Source organism: Triturus cristatus, chromosome 8, assembly GCF_964204655.1.
Source record: "Triturus cristatus chromosome 8, aTriCri1.1, whole genome shotgun sequence".
Lineage (NCBI taxonomy): Eukaryota > Metazoa > Chordata > Amphibia > Caudata > Salamandridae > Triturus > Triturus cristatus.
The window spans coordinates 357706407-357721863 of record NC_140591.1 but is presented as its reverse complement, the minus strand read 5'-3'; the positions used below and the strand labels follow the sequence as shown (position 1 = coordinate 357721863).

The 15457-nt window shown below is 47.4% G+C and overlaps 1 protein-coding gene across 1 annotated transcript in view; it reads right to left on the bottom strand.

Moving 5' to 3' along the window:
* KL (klotho) overlaps positions 1-15457 on the bottom strand; it is a 380550-nt gene that overhangs the window by 9805 nt on the left and 355288 nt on the right. The window lies entirely within an intron of this gene.

Sequence of the window (15457 nt, the reverse complement as noted above, 5' to 3'; positions counted from 1 at the left end):
TACATAGGTAGGAAGGCATGTCTTCCAGTTTTTGGTGGATGATCCTCATTTGCCAGACTCAGAATAACATCCATTGAGGCAAGAATGGAGGAAGAGGATGTAGTGAATTAAACAATAATTAATAAACATGACCCTGCTAAGTATTTGCAGAAAACATTTCATGTAAAGTACTCCGGGCCCGATTCACAGAACTAACTTAAGACAAAATCCTAAACTTACTACCATTTTGGTATTCACAGAAGGCACTTACTAATTTTGGTATTCACAGAAGGCACTTACTCATCAAGGAGTAAGTGCCCTCTGTGAATACCAAAATTAGTAAGTGCCTTCTGTGAATACCGAAATGAGTAAGTACCTTCTGTGAATACCGAAATGAGTAAGTGCCTTCTGCGAATACCAAAATGAGTAAGTGCATTCTGTTAATACCAAAATGGTAGTAAGTTTAGGATTTTGTGTCAATTTAGTTCTGTGAATCGGGCCCACCCATTTTAAGAACCCAATGTTGGACACATCAGTGAAAGCCTAAAGCCATTCTGGGTTTGAAGATATCAACATCCATGGAATACGAGCTTGTAAAGAGCTACTTGATTCATATTATTAGTTTTGATGACCATACCCAGGGTCTTCAACATTGTAGAGACGTCTCTGACTCCAAAAGCATTTTTTTACCCTAACTTTATGAGAAAAGTCTTATTTTGAACACAGTGGCACGTAAGCAGGCTGCATTGTTACTCATAGGTGACTAGAAAAAGGTAAAACAAGAGTCCTAAATAAAAATAAGTTCTGCATTTTGATGTTAGTGTGCTCAATAAACCACTACATGCAGTTGTGGAGGCACTGGCGAAGCCATTTGTATTATAGAGTGTTAGCAAGCACCATATCACTAAAGGTCCTCGGTGATCAAACATCTGAATATCAATTTTCAACCATAATGCCAATAGAACTTATAACACTTATAATTATCTTCCTACCGAACACCTCCAGACCACAAAAAAACCACCACACCTGAAACCAGCTAAATCCCATCATGTAGTCACACATGATAATTAACATCCAAGCCACTTCCGCCTCTGAAGAGTCCTCCGCACCTCAGAATATTATGGGGGGCCTTCCAGAATGTGCTGAATACTTTAAATTGGACCTCCAGGAGACAAGAGACAGATCAACCCATCACTTTTCTTTATCTTCAATTACACCATGTTGCATTTTTGTTGTTATTGTTCGTGTTAATAAGCAGTTGTAAAGTTTACAATCTGCCACAAGTATGGCATTGCAGTGCCATCTGGTTACATTGGGCTGTGATATTCCTAATGCTAGAGCTCATTTACTTAGAGTAAAAATGGGAGTGATTGAAAGAAGGGTGAACTCCCTGTGGTCAGACCAAAAGACACCAGCACGACAATCTGCTTTAAGAACATTCTGCTCAAAGAACATCTTTTTGGGAGACATTCACCTGATTCACAGGACAATAGTTCCATGTGTGCAGGTCCAGACGGTCAAGGAGAAGAAAGAGCATCCATCCAACCATTGGATAGCCGCACTACCTCGGCTTGATATGAGCATCTGAGTTCTCACAAAAACGTTGACTGAAGTCCTTTGCAAGACTCAGCAGATCGTGTGGAGCCCTTCTCGTGTACAGCCTTCAACTTTGTCTTGTAGGATCACTTCAGAACTCCAAAAAAGTAATTATACCTGAATTTGGAAGTTTCCAACTACATCTGATCAAACAATGAGTGTTCGCAAGCCAGCCTCCCTTGGTCACCTGACCCTGCTTATAGCTTTAGTCCTAAAAATTCCAGCATTCACCATTGGCATGTGCATCTTGAATCTCACCCACTGGAGGTCTGTTGCGATACAGCCCTGGTATTTTTCCAGCTTGAATTTCATGCTCCAAATTGTGTTCTTGATGCAAAGGTACGCATTTTGTCCAGGCACGCCACCCACTTAAATCTGACCGAATCCACTTGCAGGCGAATCATTTGGGTGCCCAGGTTTTAGTTGCATCTCCAGAAAATACTTGGTGATGTTAGGTTATTTTTCATTTACATTTTGTTTTTCTGATTTTATGTGGCTCATTTTACTTGATTTGGGTGGTTAAGTATTTATTTTCCATATCTCCATCAGAGGATCGCCTTGCAGCCCATGCCAAACGACCAGCTGTGACATTTGTTTTCCCTGGTGGATTCTTTATTTTAGGGGAATTTTACATGAGCCAAAGGTCAACTGTGGGTGAATTTCCCCAAAGTCCCCAAATAAGAAGTATGGGCCTGAGTTTGAGTTTGTCGGTCTCACTGCCGTACCACCATGGCGGTGGTCCCAAGAAGACAGCTGAGCCAACGGTCTTCCGCCCGCAGTAAATATGATGCATGCAGCCAAAACCGCCGACCGCCGGCAACCAAGTGGTCCCCGACTGGGCCATGGTGGACTGCAGTGTTGGGGCAGAGTACTCCGTTGGGGCAGTGTCATCCCACCAAGCTGATTACAAAGACACAGTTGTACTGATGGTCCCCTTGCGGCGGTTCCTCGACGGAGGTAGGCCATTGTGGTACGCTCACAGCAAAGGACCAGAATAGTGGCCATTGGATGGATACAAAAACAACACAGCTGATATCCATTGGCCATGTGGAAATTTGCAAATCACACTATAAAACACACTCCATCCCGGACCATGGTCCTTTGCCTCACCACTGCAGTTCAGCAAGACAGAAACCACAATTTTTTGTTCAGATAAGGCAGCCCTTTTCCCCCATCACATTTAAAACTCTCCACACACTTTTGTTGCATTTTCTTCTAATACCCCATGGTATTTTTTTTGATTGTCACTCACTTTAATTAGAGTTATGTTACGTCAAAAAAATCCCTGAGGCATATTCACAAGGAACTATCGCCGAGTTAACGGCACTTTATCGCAGCCAAAGTTGCGATAAATTTATCGCCCCATTCACAAGCTGGTGTAACAGCCCACAGCACCAGTTTACCCGCGATAGCAGCCGCAAAAAACATCGCCACAGAAGACCCCCGCAACTATCGCTAATGAGATGCAGAGTAGGTGTTCCCATGCCAAAAGCAGCGACAACACAACTCCACAACATTCACAACGACCAGACTGAACTGCGATAAGAACACAAAACCGGCGATAAGGCGCGTTAGCAGCAGGAAAATAACACCTGCTCTGACCTGGTGCTAAGTCGGACCACAGCCTGCACCACAAAAGGGAGCACAGCCCACAGCCACATCGGAAGGGCAGCAGATGCCATGGAGCCACTGGTCATGTGGCCCGGACACCCAAGAGGGCCATAACACCAACCGCCACCACTCCAGGACCCCAAACCCCACCCGGAACACCCCCCACCCCCGGACCACCACAGAGGCAGTGCAGACAAAGACAGCGGACCCCCAGGAAACGCACCAGCCTCACAGACCCAACACCTGACAATGTCATTGCCCACTACAGGCCCAAAAGGACAACCATCCTAGGCATCCTGACCAACAACGCCCAACAGGCTGACGGCACAAACACAGCAGACAACCAACATCCCACCCCTCACAAAGCTGCTGGCTGTGCTGCACCTATTGGCCCCTGTTACCCCCCAACCAACACCCGCCACAGTCGGAGGAGTCACACAGCCAACCACATCCAAGTCCCTCACACCTGACCTGGACAACACCATCAGCCTGTCACCCCAGTCCCTATATGTCCAACACTATGCGCAGGATCCGCTGGACACCAAGCAAGGACCATACACCATAGCTGGATGCACGCACGTGTTGGGGGCAATCCACAGCACACGTCATACCTGTGCCCCCTGCCGACACAGCACACAATCACCGCAACAGAAAGCACACGTCTCACAGCAATGTGCAGACAACAATCAAACACTGTGGAACCTCCACCAATCTCGCCTCCAAATACCCAGCCACTGTGCACGATTCCTCCAACCTCCGACAGTCCCTCAGCAACCAGCGTCCCCAGGATAGCACCAAGGGAAATGCACAGACCACTGGCAATTTCAAAACGAACACCCCACTCACCTCACCTCAACTCCACAACCATGCAACTCACAACTCTGGCAATGCACACGTCACAAAATCTAAACCAACATGTCAAACAACATGCCCACCCACCAGACATGACAGAACAACTCACAATGGTAACCTGGGCAAGCCCTGCACATGAGCCATCAACGGCATGGCACCTCAGCCACACACTAGCCGAATGTGGGGAGAGATTTCAAACAGGCATGTGTGAAGGAGGCAGGAGAACCATGACTGGGAAAGCACACAATGCCAAGAGTGGCGGAGATGTGCTGGACAGACTGCAGTATGCAGAACACACCCCTATCCATGGCGACACACACCACTGGTGTATGCAGTGTGGTGGACAGTGGACGCAACCATGTCCCTCTGGCCAGTGGGGGAGTAAGCGCACGTATTGCCTGTTACGGCCCCCCCGTAAGCGTGAGCAGAGTGGGATTGCCCGGCGTACGCCAGGCCAGCGTAGGGGTGTGAATAAAAAGCACATAGCCCTGGGCGCGGTCCACTTCCAGAAAGCCCAACGTCTCTGCTAGGGCAGCGCCTCTCACCACAGCACGAGGCCGACGCCGTCCTCGTAAGTGAAGTTGCCTGCAATCCTGTGTGCCTGCCGTACCCTGGTCTGCTGGACCCCGAAACTGCCAGGCACGCCCCTGTGCAGCCAGGCCACTCTGATCACCTGCCGACCCCGGCGTTTGTCAAGGAGGGTCCACCACGTGCCGGTGCAAGCTCCAAGCACCAGTTCCGTGACTTTTGCAGCCTCCGCAGACCATCGCTGGCCCCCCGACGCTGCCCCACATTACTCCTTCCACAATCACATACTACACCGGCGTCCTCTTCGGGTCAGTAGGTCCCATATGTGAAACTGTGTCATGAGTCCTGAATGACAGTGACCCCAAAGCCTGGGCAGCGGCCACAGCAGCAGTCCCCCCCCCCCCGGATCAGTGAGGCATAGTTCTATACGGGCATCTTGCGACACGTGGTGCCACTAACCCTGTTCAATGCCAGCTGGCCACACGGGGTGCCACTAACCCTGTTCAACGCCAGCCAGCCACACGTGGTGCCACTAACCCTGTTCAACGCCAGCACGTGGATGAGGGACCAGGACTACCCTGCAGACCAGTAGGTCCCACATCCAGCACCTAGTCGCAAATCACGAATGGCAGAGACCACACCTGTGGTCGCACGGAGAGGAGTAAGAGGAAGATGCGGCTCAGTCCGGACGAAACCCAGGTCACTGTCACGGAGGTGACCGAACACTATCACCAACTGACCTGGTGCCATCAACCCTGTTCATCGCAAGTCCGCGTCACGTAGTGCCACTGAACCTGAACTACGCAGGCCGGTGGGGCCATCCAACCCATGCCGGCGACACTCGGTGAATGGCCCGTGCCGACCGCTGCCTCAGGCCTACACTGCGGTCCATTAGGTCACACATGTGGAACTGTGTTTTGGGTAAGATGTGGAGGAATCCACACCATTGGACACGCCTCATCACAGGCGGCATCCCCTAACTGCACTGGTGCTACTAACTCAGTGCGCAATGAGTCATGGGCACCATCTGGTTGGACCTTGGTGGCATCAGAGCCCATGGCCTGGTGGTTTTCTGCATCTTCTTCTGGCTGGACCGGACTTGGTGTCCGACATGTGTCTGTTCCATTCATCTCCACAATAGTGACTGTATCAGCATGCGCCTGCCCTCTGCATCCTGCCCTGGGGGTACACCTTCCACTGTCCCTAGAGACACTCCGCAACAAGGCTCCTTGTCATCCCGTGGTCCTGCACTGCACCCGTGACCCTGCCCAGTGCACCGCAAGTCAGTGGCCCGTGGCAGCAGGCCCGTGCAGGACGTTGTGCATCCGGGCCACTAACTCTGCAGCACAAATCATGGGGCCTTTATGGTTGTATGGTTGTGTCCTTTACGATGTACACTGTTGTCGATTTCTGACTGCACCAGGCAGCCCTTGCCGGCTGGTGTGCACACACATCCAACACAGGTGTCACTCGGTAACTATGCCTGCTAATAAATGTGGCCGTGCTCACATGCCCGTAGCCATTCACAACATCTGAGCAAGTGTGTTTGTGTGTTCATTGCGTCAGCTTGATGTGCACGGGCCCTGCAACATCACAGTGTGCTGTCTTCTGCGCTCGTTGCCATGTCACCTCAGCATTGGCAGTGACCCTGGACATGTAGCCCCGCCCCTCCCCCTGACATGCACCGGCTGCGTGTGTTGGTTCGGCAGGGGGGGCAGGGCGTGGTCCGGATACAGCCCAGTGCAGGAAGTGCCGTAAGTGTGTCTCTGTACTGGAGTGTTGTCGCCACCAGGGCCACAGTACACAATGTGGCATGTACCAGGAGGACGGGCCCGCAGGTATGGGGACATGTAGGAGCTCTAGGATGCTCGGGGTCTTGGCACATGCATGCCAGGTGTGATGTGTATCAGTCTTGCGGATGCATTAGCCTGTTGCCTGTCCTCATTCGCTGCGCGGTCCCAGCCAGCCATGGGCTGGACACCTGTGTCCGCCCTGTCCGGACCATTGGCCTGTGCCCAAGTGGGCACACACCTTCGAATGCCTGCATAGCGGTGTTGTTGGCATGGCGCTGGACATGCGCGGGCAGGCATTTGAATGGTGTCCTGTAGGAGTGCATGTGATGCAACGTGCAGCACACACAAGTGTGGGTGCCCGTGGCAGGGCGGAGCAGCTGTATGGCAACGTGACACACAGTGAGTCCGCTCATGTGCATCGTGCTGGGCATATCATCCATGATTCCCAGGGTCGCAGACGTTCCACCACACCCATGACCGGCGTCCTACATCTCCTGTATGCATGCAGCTGGCAAAGTTAACATAGGGATGAAAGGTCCTTTGTCTGTACTATCAGGCGGCAGCACATCTGCAGCTCCGAGCAGGAACTTGCATGTGCCCAGCACTCCCTGACAGGTACGATGGCATTTGCTTGCAAATCCCACACTACGCACTGCCTGGCGTGCGACCAACGTGTACACATCCCACACGCAGTGGTTCTTGGTCATAGTTGGTGTGCGTGATATGGCCTTCGCACGTACTCCCACCCCACCCAAGGCCTGCATCCGTTGCACACAGACACTGCTCATTGCCCCGAGATGTACCATTTCATCCTCCGGACTGTCTCCGGGCAAGCTAGTGCCGCTTCAAGCAGAGCCACTGACGCAATGGCAGACCATCCCGGACACATGGTCTAATCCAGTCACGTGAAGCTGTACCGTGCACGTCTGCTGCATGTACTGGGGGCACTGCCGTTGGCAGTGCTGCGGATCAGTTACTGGGTGGGCGCACGTCACCAGCATGCAGCCTGTGTTGCATTGTTGCTCGTGCATATTCGAGTGGTCCATGGATGTCTGCCTCTCCAATGTAACGGTAGCTGACCTGGATTTCGACGTGTGTGTGCGCCCCCTGTTGGACCACGACCAGGAGTGTCACCAGGATGACCGCTTATGGCATGCATGGATGTTCGGCATGCAAGCTGGAAACTGGACCTGGGAGATTGCAGTGAGTTCATTGAGCCACTACCCGATTGGGCTTTGGTGCACATTGGGTCCACTGGTTGGAGTCAGCACATCTGTCCTGGTCTGCTGATGGATTACGTCGACGACATGTCAGATGTGGTGGCCGATGATCGCTCATTGGAGATGTTGGCCTACGCAGCTGCACTCGTGTTCATGGACGAGTGACAAGGTACCTGCAGCCACAACTGGATGTGAGCCATTGCACTTGTCACGACACATTTTTGCATGTTGTGGATATGGTCACAAGTCCAGAGACGATAGTGGACATGGCTACATTGGCCAGGACTCATGTTCCAGGAGCGGACAACCAATGCGGGTTGGCACTGACTTGTGTTGGTGAGGGACTCCCCCGAGATGGGCATGGGCGCTTTCCAATGTTCCTCATTCAGACATGCTGCTGCATTGGTATACATGTCGTGGGACTTATCTTGGCCATACTGACTCACACTTGTTGATAAAGCTTCTGCACTTTCACTTGTCTCCAACTGTGTTGTGTCTTGATTTGCATGCCAATGTTTGTCACGGACTCTCTGGCTCCCTGTCATCCGTGCATTGCTACCCCATCAGGACTGTCCCTGTTTTGTGCTTTGCCAGATGCGTATGGCCGTTTACCGGCCCCAGGCAGGTGCACTTGTGTCTTGTGTTTGGTTGTGCACAAGTTGGTGTTTGTACCACATTGTGTTGGATGTTGGGGTGCTCTGCTTCCTATGTGTGTGTGCTGCATTGTGTGTGAGATGTCCCTTCAGCTCTGAGTTGGCTCACCCTTCTCCATTTCAGGCAGTGTTGTGTTCACTTCTGTGCCTGTTCAGTGGTGTGACATTGCCGGGTTGTGTGACTTGTGCACCTGGTTGGTGTTGTTGCTCATGGGCATGGTTTGTCTGCTGTTGTGCTGTGCTTAGTTGTGCATGTGTGCCATTATGCCCATCTCCCCCTGTCCCCCAGTCCCTGCTGGTTCTTCTCCCTGTTGCTGTTGTATCTGTTGTTTGGTGCAGTTTGCGGTCCCAGAGTCCTGCCACCATCTCCAGACTGATGTGGTGGACCCCATTTCCTCCATGTCATCCAGCTCCTGGTGTGGCGCTGGACTCCCACCTCTGGTGTGCACTGCTGCCTTCTTGTTGGCGTGTTTCTGCTTGTTTGTGCCTTTCGCATCATTGCTGGCGTTCTGGTTTTGTGCCATTGTCCACCTCCGCTCTCAGGCTGCATTCATCTTGTCCAAGTTGGCCTGCCATGTACAATGTTTTGTTGCCAATGTGTTTGGTGGGGTTGTCTGCTGGCTCGGGTTGCCTCCATTGTGTTTGGCTGTTGTTTTCTATTTGGTCTGTCTTACTTTTTCAGGCTTTTGTAGTGCTTATTCCTGCTTGCCGTGTGTTTCGCGGTCCTGGCGGTGCTTATCAATGCTTTCTTCATCGAAGATGGGCTTATCGCATGTTTTCTGGTGTTGTGGTTAATGTTTTTATCTCCGTCAGGGTGGTTTGTATCGCGAACATTGGCCGGAGGACTATTGCATGGTACCGCCTTGTTGTGAATTCCACGTTGACACAGGGTTATTTTCCCGCGATGGGCTGCAATGCTGAGAGTTGCGTTAAGCTACTCTTGAGGTAGTTATCACACGTTCTTGTGAATATACCTCCATGTTTTTCAGAGGCTGAGTTGTCTGTCTTGGTGAATATAGCATGTTACTACGCATGCTATCACAGCACGTTCTATTACAAAGCGGTCGTTACAACGACCGAGTTGTTAGAACGCGATATCTTTAGATCGACTTGCTGTAGGGGGCGCGCTGGTATTTGGAATAGTATAATTTACTATTCTAACTCCAGCATGTGCAACAGTAGGGATGGTGTTGGAATAGTACATTATAATATTCCTTAGTTTAGAGCGCCCCCTACAGCAAGTCAATCTAATGACTTGCGATGTAAAGGTATCGCATACTGACAACGCGGTCGTTGTAACGACCGCGTTGTAAAAGCACCGAGATGTAATGGCAGTGTTGTAAACGCTGTTTTCCGTCTTGGTGGATGAAATCATCAGAGTAGTGCTTTCCCTGTATCCCTAGTTATATGGATCACCAGAGGAACAGATACCTATCTTACATAGAATTGTTACTCAGTTTAACTCCATCCTTTCCTTTCCCACAGGCTACAAAGTACCTCTGAGTCCCAGAGCGAATCCTCATTGCTCTTTATTTTTGAAGGAGTTTGGCTCGATGGTTAGAGCAGCAGACCCTGAAGCAGAGTTCTGGCCAGGGACCAGGGTTCGATTCCCGCCTCGGTGGGGCTCGGGCTCAATTTCCTCGGACCTGTCTATTCTCGCCTCGGTGCCTATTCTAATCACGGGCCCCACGCAGCAACTCTGGGCAATAGCTTGCTTAGCCAGGAAACCGCAAAAGGCGATACCGCAAGGTGGCCGTCTGGTGACAGTGCGCTCTATAAGTACCTTGACATTTACATTTGACATTTATTTCACTGAGTTTTATATAGCGCAAACTTGACCAGAGGGTATCAGGGATCAGAACGCTTTATATGAACACCAGTTGCATTGCATAAGGACACATTAATTTTTTATTTTTTTAAGGCATGAGGAGGGTAAGTGATTTGCCCAGAATCACAGGATGTTGAGTGAGCGTCGTTGCCGAGACTCGAACCTGGTTCCCCTGATTTGAAGTCAACCGCCCTAGCCGTTAGGCCACATCCTCTCACATTAAGTTCACACTGCTGACTGCAGTTATAGACAACTTTTTTCTTGCACATTTCCTATGTGAACATAAAGAGCATGTTGAAAGAGGGTGGGAGTCAATCAACACTATAATTAGCCACATGCACTGCAGCAACAGTTTGCTAAAGAACTTAACCAGAAAAGGAGGGACTCATCTTTGCATCACCTCACCTAGTCCCAGATGGCTAATCAGAGATCTGGATTTAGAAAAATAAGATATAAGTGAAAAGAAGGACAGCTGAAACCTGGACAAACTGTAGCTATGTTGGAATAATACAGATTCCCAACACTCCTGCCTAAAGATTATGCCCACCTAGGAAACTGACAGATATGATCACGCACCCAACAAACACCTGAGATATACCATGCTTTTTTTGTTTTATATATAGCGCAAACTCGACCCGAAGGTATCAGAGCGCTTTACATGAGCACCATTTGCGTTACAGATGGACACATTTCACAGCACATACACCTGACAGACATGCACCCGCAACAGTCCCAAACACATCAGACAAAGACTGTCCCTCCATCTCCAAGACCCCACGCCCTCCCAAAGCCGTTCCCAAGTTCCCTACTGAGGATTCAACCTTTCATCTATCCCTTTGCTCTCCCAAACCCACTTACTCACCTTTCCACAAAGGTTCCAACCCCTGCCAAACCCACCACTTCCACCTCCAAATCCACCCCTAGTCCAGACCCATCCACCCCTTCCAAGTGTCTCCCTTCAAAACGTCAGTCAACCCCCTCCGAATCCCAAACCCCCCTCCTAAACATCAGTCCACCCCTTCCTCTTCCAAACCCCCACCTTCCTACCCACAGACACCCCCTTCCAAACCCAAACGTGCCCCTCCCAAATAACATCTTCCAGTTGCCTGCCATGCCCAATGGATGCCTCTTTGTGAGGAGGTTCTCTGGCAGTCTCATGAAGGACAAATGTAGTGGCATAACAGTGTGCTGTACCACACTGTGGGAAAATGGACTGGCCATTGGCCTTTGGTTTACTACGTCTAATTGTTTTTGCAAAAGAAAACATTTGTTTTGTTTAGAACACATTTTTGCTGCATTACTTTTCTAACTATTTGATGTTATTGGATACTTTGGGGCTCATTAGTATGTCGGGCGGATCGCCACCGCCCGCATGGCGGTGGCGATCCGCCTGACATTTCCTCCCGGCCGCATGTAAATTACCCCCGCCATATTACTATGGCGGTGGACCCCGGCGGACGGAAAGACCGTCCGCCGGTTTTCCACCCAGTCGATGAGTCGACCGGGCGGAAAAGCTGTTAATATGGTGGCGGTGTCTCGTAGACACCGCCATCCATATTAAGATACATGCGGGGTTATGCCTTCGGAATGGCATGCGGTCTTCTACATTGGGGGACTGTAGCGGGCCCCCAGGGATTCTGGTGGTGGGGGGTGCACATGGGGGGTTACCTATGGTACCCCCCTGCATTTCTATGTACAACATGGCAGGCACCGCGCTGTGCCTGTCACGTTGAGCATTGAAATGCACAACTTGCATTTTTAGCATTGCGGCGGGTGGTGCTTTCAGCACCGCCCGCCGCAATGTTAGGAATGCGGGATGTGCCCGCCAGTGTGGTGGGCGCATCCTAATGGTATGTGTGGGACCGCTGCATGCATGGCGGGCGGTCCCATTTCCCGGGGGTATGGCGGGCAGACAAAGTCCGCCCGCCATGCTAATGACCCCCTTTGTGATGTGTGACTACAGTTGTTTGTTTCATCCCTGATTGCTGATCCATTTGTAGAGGTTAGTATGCTCTGACCCTGAAACCTGCGCTAAAGTTACATAGTTACACAAGACAAGGGGAAATGTTTAATGGATGGATATGTGGTGTGAAATCCAATTGGAGCTTATATTGCATTGGGTGATATTTCATATGGTAAGTATTTCAGCTTGGCTTGGCCAATGTCAACATCATTTAGCTTGCACTTCTCTCTATGATGTAGGTTGGATATTTGTTTGATATGTGCAAGTTAGATATTTGCCATCCACACATGGGGGTGTTAAATTGGCATACCTTATTAGGACTTGTAATTGATATTTGTCAATTTTCGTGTGTGTACCTTATGCCTACTTTATATTAATGTCAGACAAATGCTGTTACTGCTGTGTTTTCTTTAATCACTTGCACTTACACATTACCCACATATGCATAGCACTTGGTTATGCTATTGGTTGTCCTTGATATACTTCAATCCACAGGTCCTGTGCACATAGAGGTTTCGAGGCATGTGCAAAGTGGACTGTGGCCCAGGGCCACAGCCTTCCAAGGGTCGCCCTGGTAGAGGCAAAGCTAATCTGCAGAGTGTTTCCATTGTGAACTTTGAATGCTTCTCACACTGAGTATTTGAAATTCCATTTACCTGATATTAACTTTTAATGTTGGTGATGTGTGAGAGTCCGGGCATCTATTTGCTGAGTATAACTTACATTCAGTTGTGTCCATGACGGTGTGGGTTTTGGACTTCTTCAAGTAGGAACAGCAGCGTCAGGACTTGTATGATCAGCTCCATGGCGGCACAGGACATGTGAAGCTGAGTACATGTGAGTGTACCTTTCTGCCAGCTCAGATGTGGTGGTTGGACTGCCATAGTCATGCTGGCAGGAAGGCACATCGTGATTGGGCTGGCGGTAACACTGGCGGTCCGCCCTCTGACAGACGCATTGGCCTATCCCGTCGCAGTCAAGATTTCCTAGCGGCGGCGGGATCGTGGCAGTCTTTCATCTATGTAACAGTATGCATCATAATAGGGCAATCGGACCGCCAACAGTGCTGCGGTGATTCGGGCACCGTTTTGACAGTGGTACCATAACTGCCAAAGTCGTAATCAGGCTCTATGTCTTGTAATGCCAATCAGTAATTGTCCAGAAAGAAAACACCTATGATTCGTATGCAACATGAAACATTTAAAAACTTTACAAAGCCAAGAATGGTGTTTAAATTTAATTGCAACTCAAAAATATTGCCTCACCAATATTATCGTGGTCAAAATATTGTGACTACAAAAACGTTGTTAGCCGATTGTAAGTATTTCATTTTTAACTATTTTACTATTAAATGGAAGTTTGAAATATTGCTTACCTCATTATTAGTTTTTTATTATGGTGTTTTCTTGTATTGCTTTTTGTTTTAATTACATTATATATGTTAATGTAAAATTGATATTATTGAAAAAATATTCTTGTTATTTATTTATGTTTTCTTGGGTGAGTATTTAAAAAAGATTATATGTTAGTTAATTTGTGAATTATGATTTCTTGTTATATTGTTACTAATTTCTTTAATGGATTATTACATATTTTAATTATGTATAAAAAAATGATTCCAGGTTGTTGGGTTTATTTGGGGATTGGGTGGGTTTATGTTTTGTTAATTATATAAATTAATTGCTGTTACTTGACTAGTTTTGATTGATTTTATTATATATACTAATTGTTATTTATTTTGTTTTTTAATTAACGTTTGTGTTTATCTGTTGCATTTTAAGTTCAGGTTGTGGGGTTTATTAGGGTGTTGGGTAGATAATTGTTTTCTTTTATATTCATTTATGTTAATTGAGTAATATGTTATTGTTTGAATGTATTATACTTTGTTGAGGTGGGTATTCAATTTTGAATTTACTGTGTGCAATTTATTGGATGATTGGGTACCTGGGCCACATGTACAATGGCTTTTTGTAGTCACAAACGGGCCGATTGTCAGATTGGGCCCGTTTGCAAATGAAAAAATACATTTTTTCATGTACAAAGCCCTAGTTGCAAATCGGTAACCTATTACCGAATCGTAAATTGGGTTTGTGCTTCGGTGTTTATGGCATCCCTTCCTAATGCCGAATCGCAGTAGTATGTGTGAATGTGTTGCGATCGAACTGTAGTAGTGAGTGAAACATTTGCAGTTTACTGCCTACTTCAAGGAGGTGGTAACCCATTCGCAAATGAGAAGGGGTCTCTAAGGGACCACATCGCCTTTTGAATGTTTATAAAACCATTTTTTAAGAGCAGGTGGCGGTCCCACGGGCCACTTGCCTATGCTTAAAAAATTAAAAGAAAACATTTTTTTAAAGCATCCCATTTTCCTTTTAGGAAATGGAAGGCATTTAAAAAAAAAAAGATTGCTTTATTTAAAAGCATTCACAGACATGGTGGTCTGCCGACCCTAGCAGGCCATAATCCCTGTGATCTTAGCAAAGCTCAATGTGTCGCAAACCGAGACCTACCTCATTAATGTTCATGAGTTAGGTCTATTGGCGACCCACTGTGAATCACAAAATGTGTCAAAGACACATTTTCACATTGCTGTTTGCGATTACCAAATAGTGACTTTTAAAAAGGTGCTATTTGGTAATCGCAAACCATTGCCTTTGTACATGTGGGTCCTAGTTCTTTAAATAAAATATTTGAAATAAATTCATTGCTTTTTGTATAAATTATGCTAGCTTGTAACTTGGCAAGTAATTAATTGCATCTAATAACTATTTTTAAAATTAAAATATTAGCCTATGTAATTTTTGAAATAATGGGCTCGATTTTATTTTGTGGTTTTTACTGTATTTTTGTTTAAAAGTAGCCTGAAATTGATCTAATATTTATATTAGTTACGCAATGTTTTGTAAAATATTTACTGTGGTATACAGATGTAAAAAATATATTTTTACGTTTTATTGGTGGGTTTTTAAGTATGCTGTTAATTTTTAATATTTTTTACTAAATATTTTATTGTTGTATATATTGATAAATACATTTCAGTGTTTTAAAAACATTAATATATTTTAATGTTTTGTTATTTTTTTCAATATTTTTAAGGCAAAATTATAATAATTGAGTGTTGTAACTATGACACCCTACCAACATATGCACTTTTCCCAATATTTGTTAGATTGTTAGTTTGATATAGAATAGTATATCCGACCCTCCTCTGTGTATGTAAGTTCCTCAAAGTTTGTTAGACTGGAGTTAGATTATTAAATCTACTCCAAACTCCCCATCTATGCATTTTCTACAATGTTTGTTATATTGGTAAATTGAAGTTAGAATAATACATCTGATCCCCCGCCCCCCATGTATACACTTCCTCCAATGTTTTTTCGGACTGCAGTAATTCTGCCAGTCCTCCCACCCACACATTCATGCACTTTCCCCAA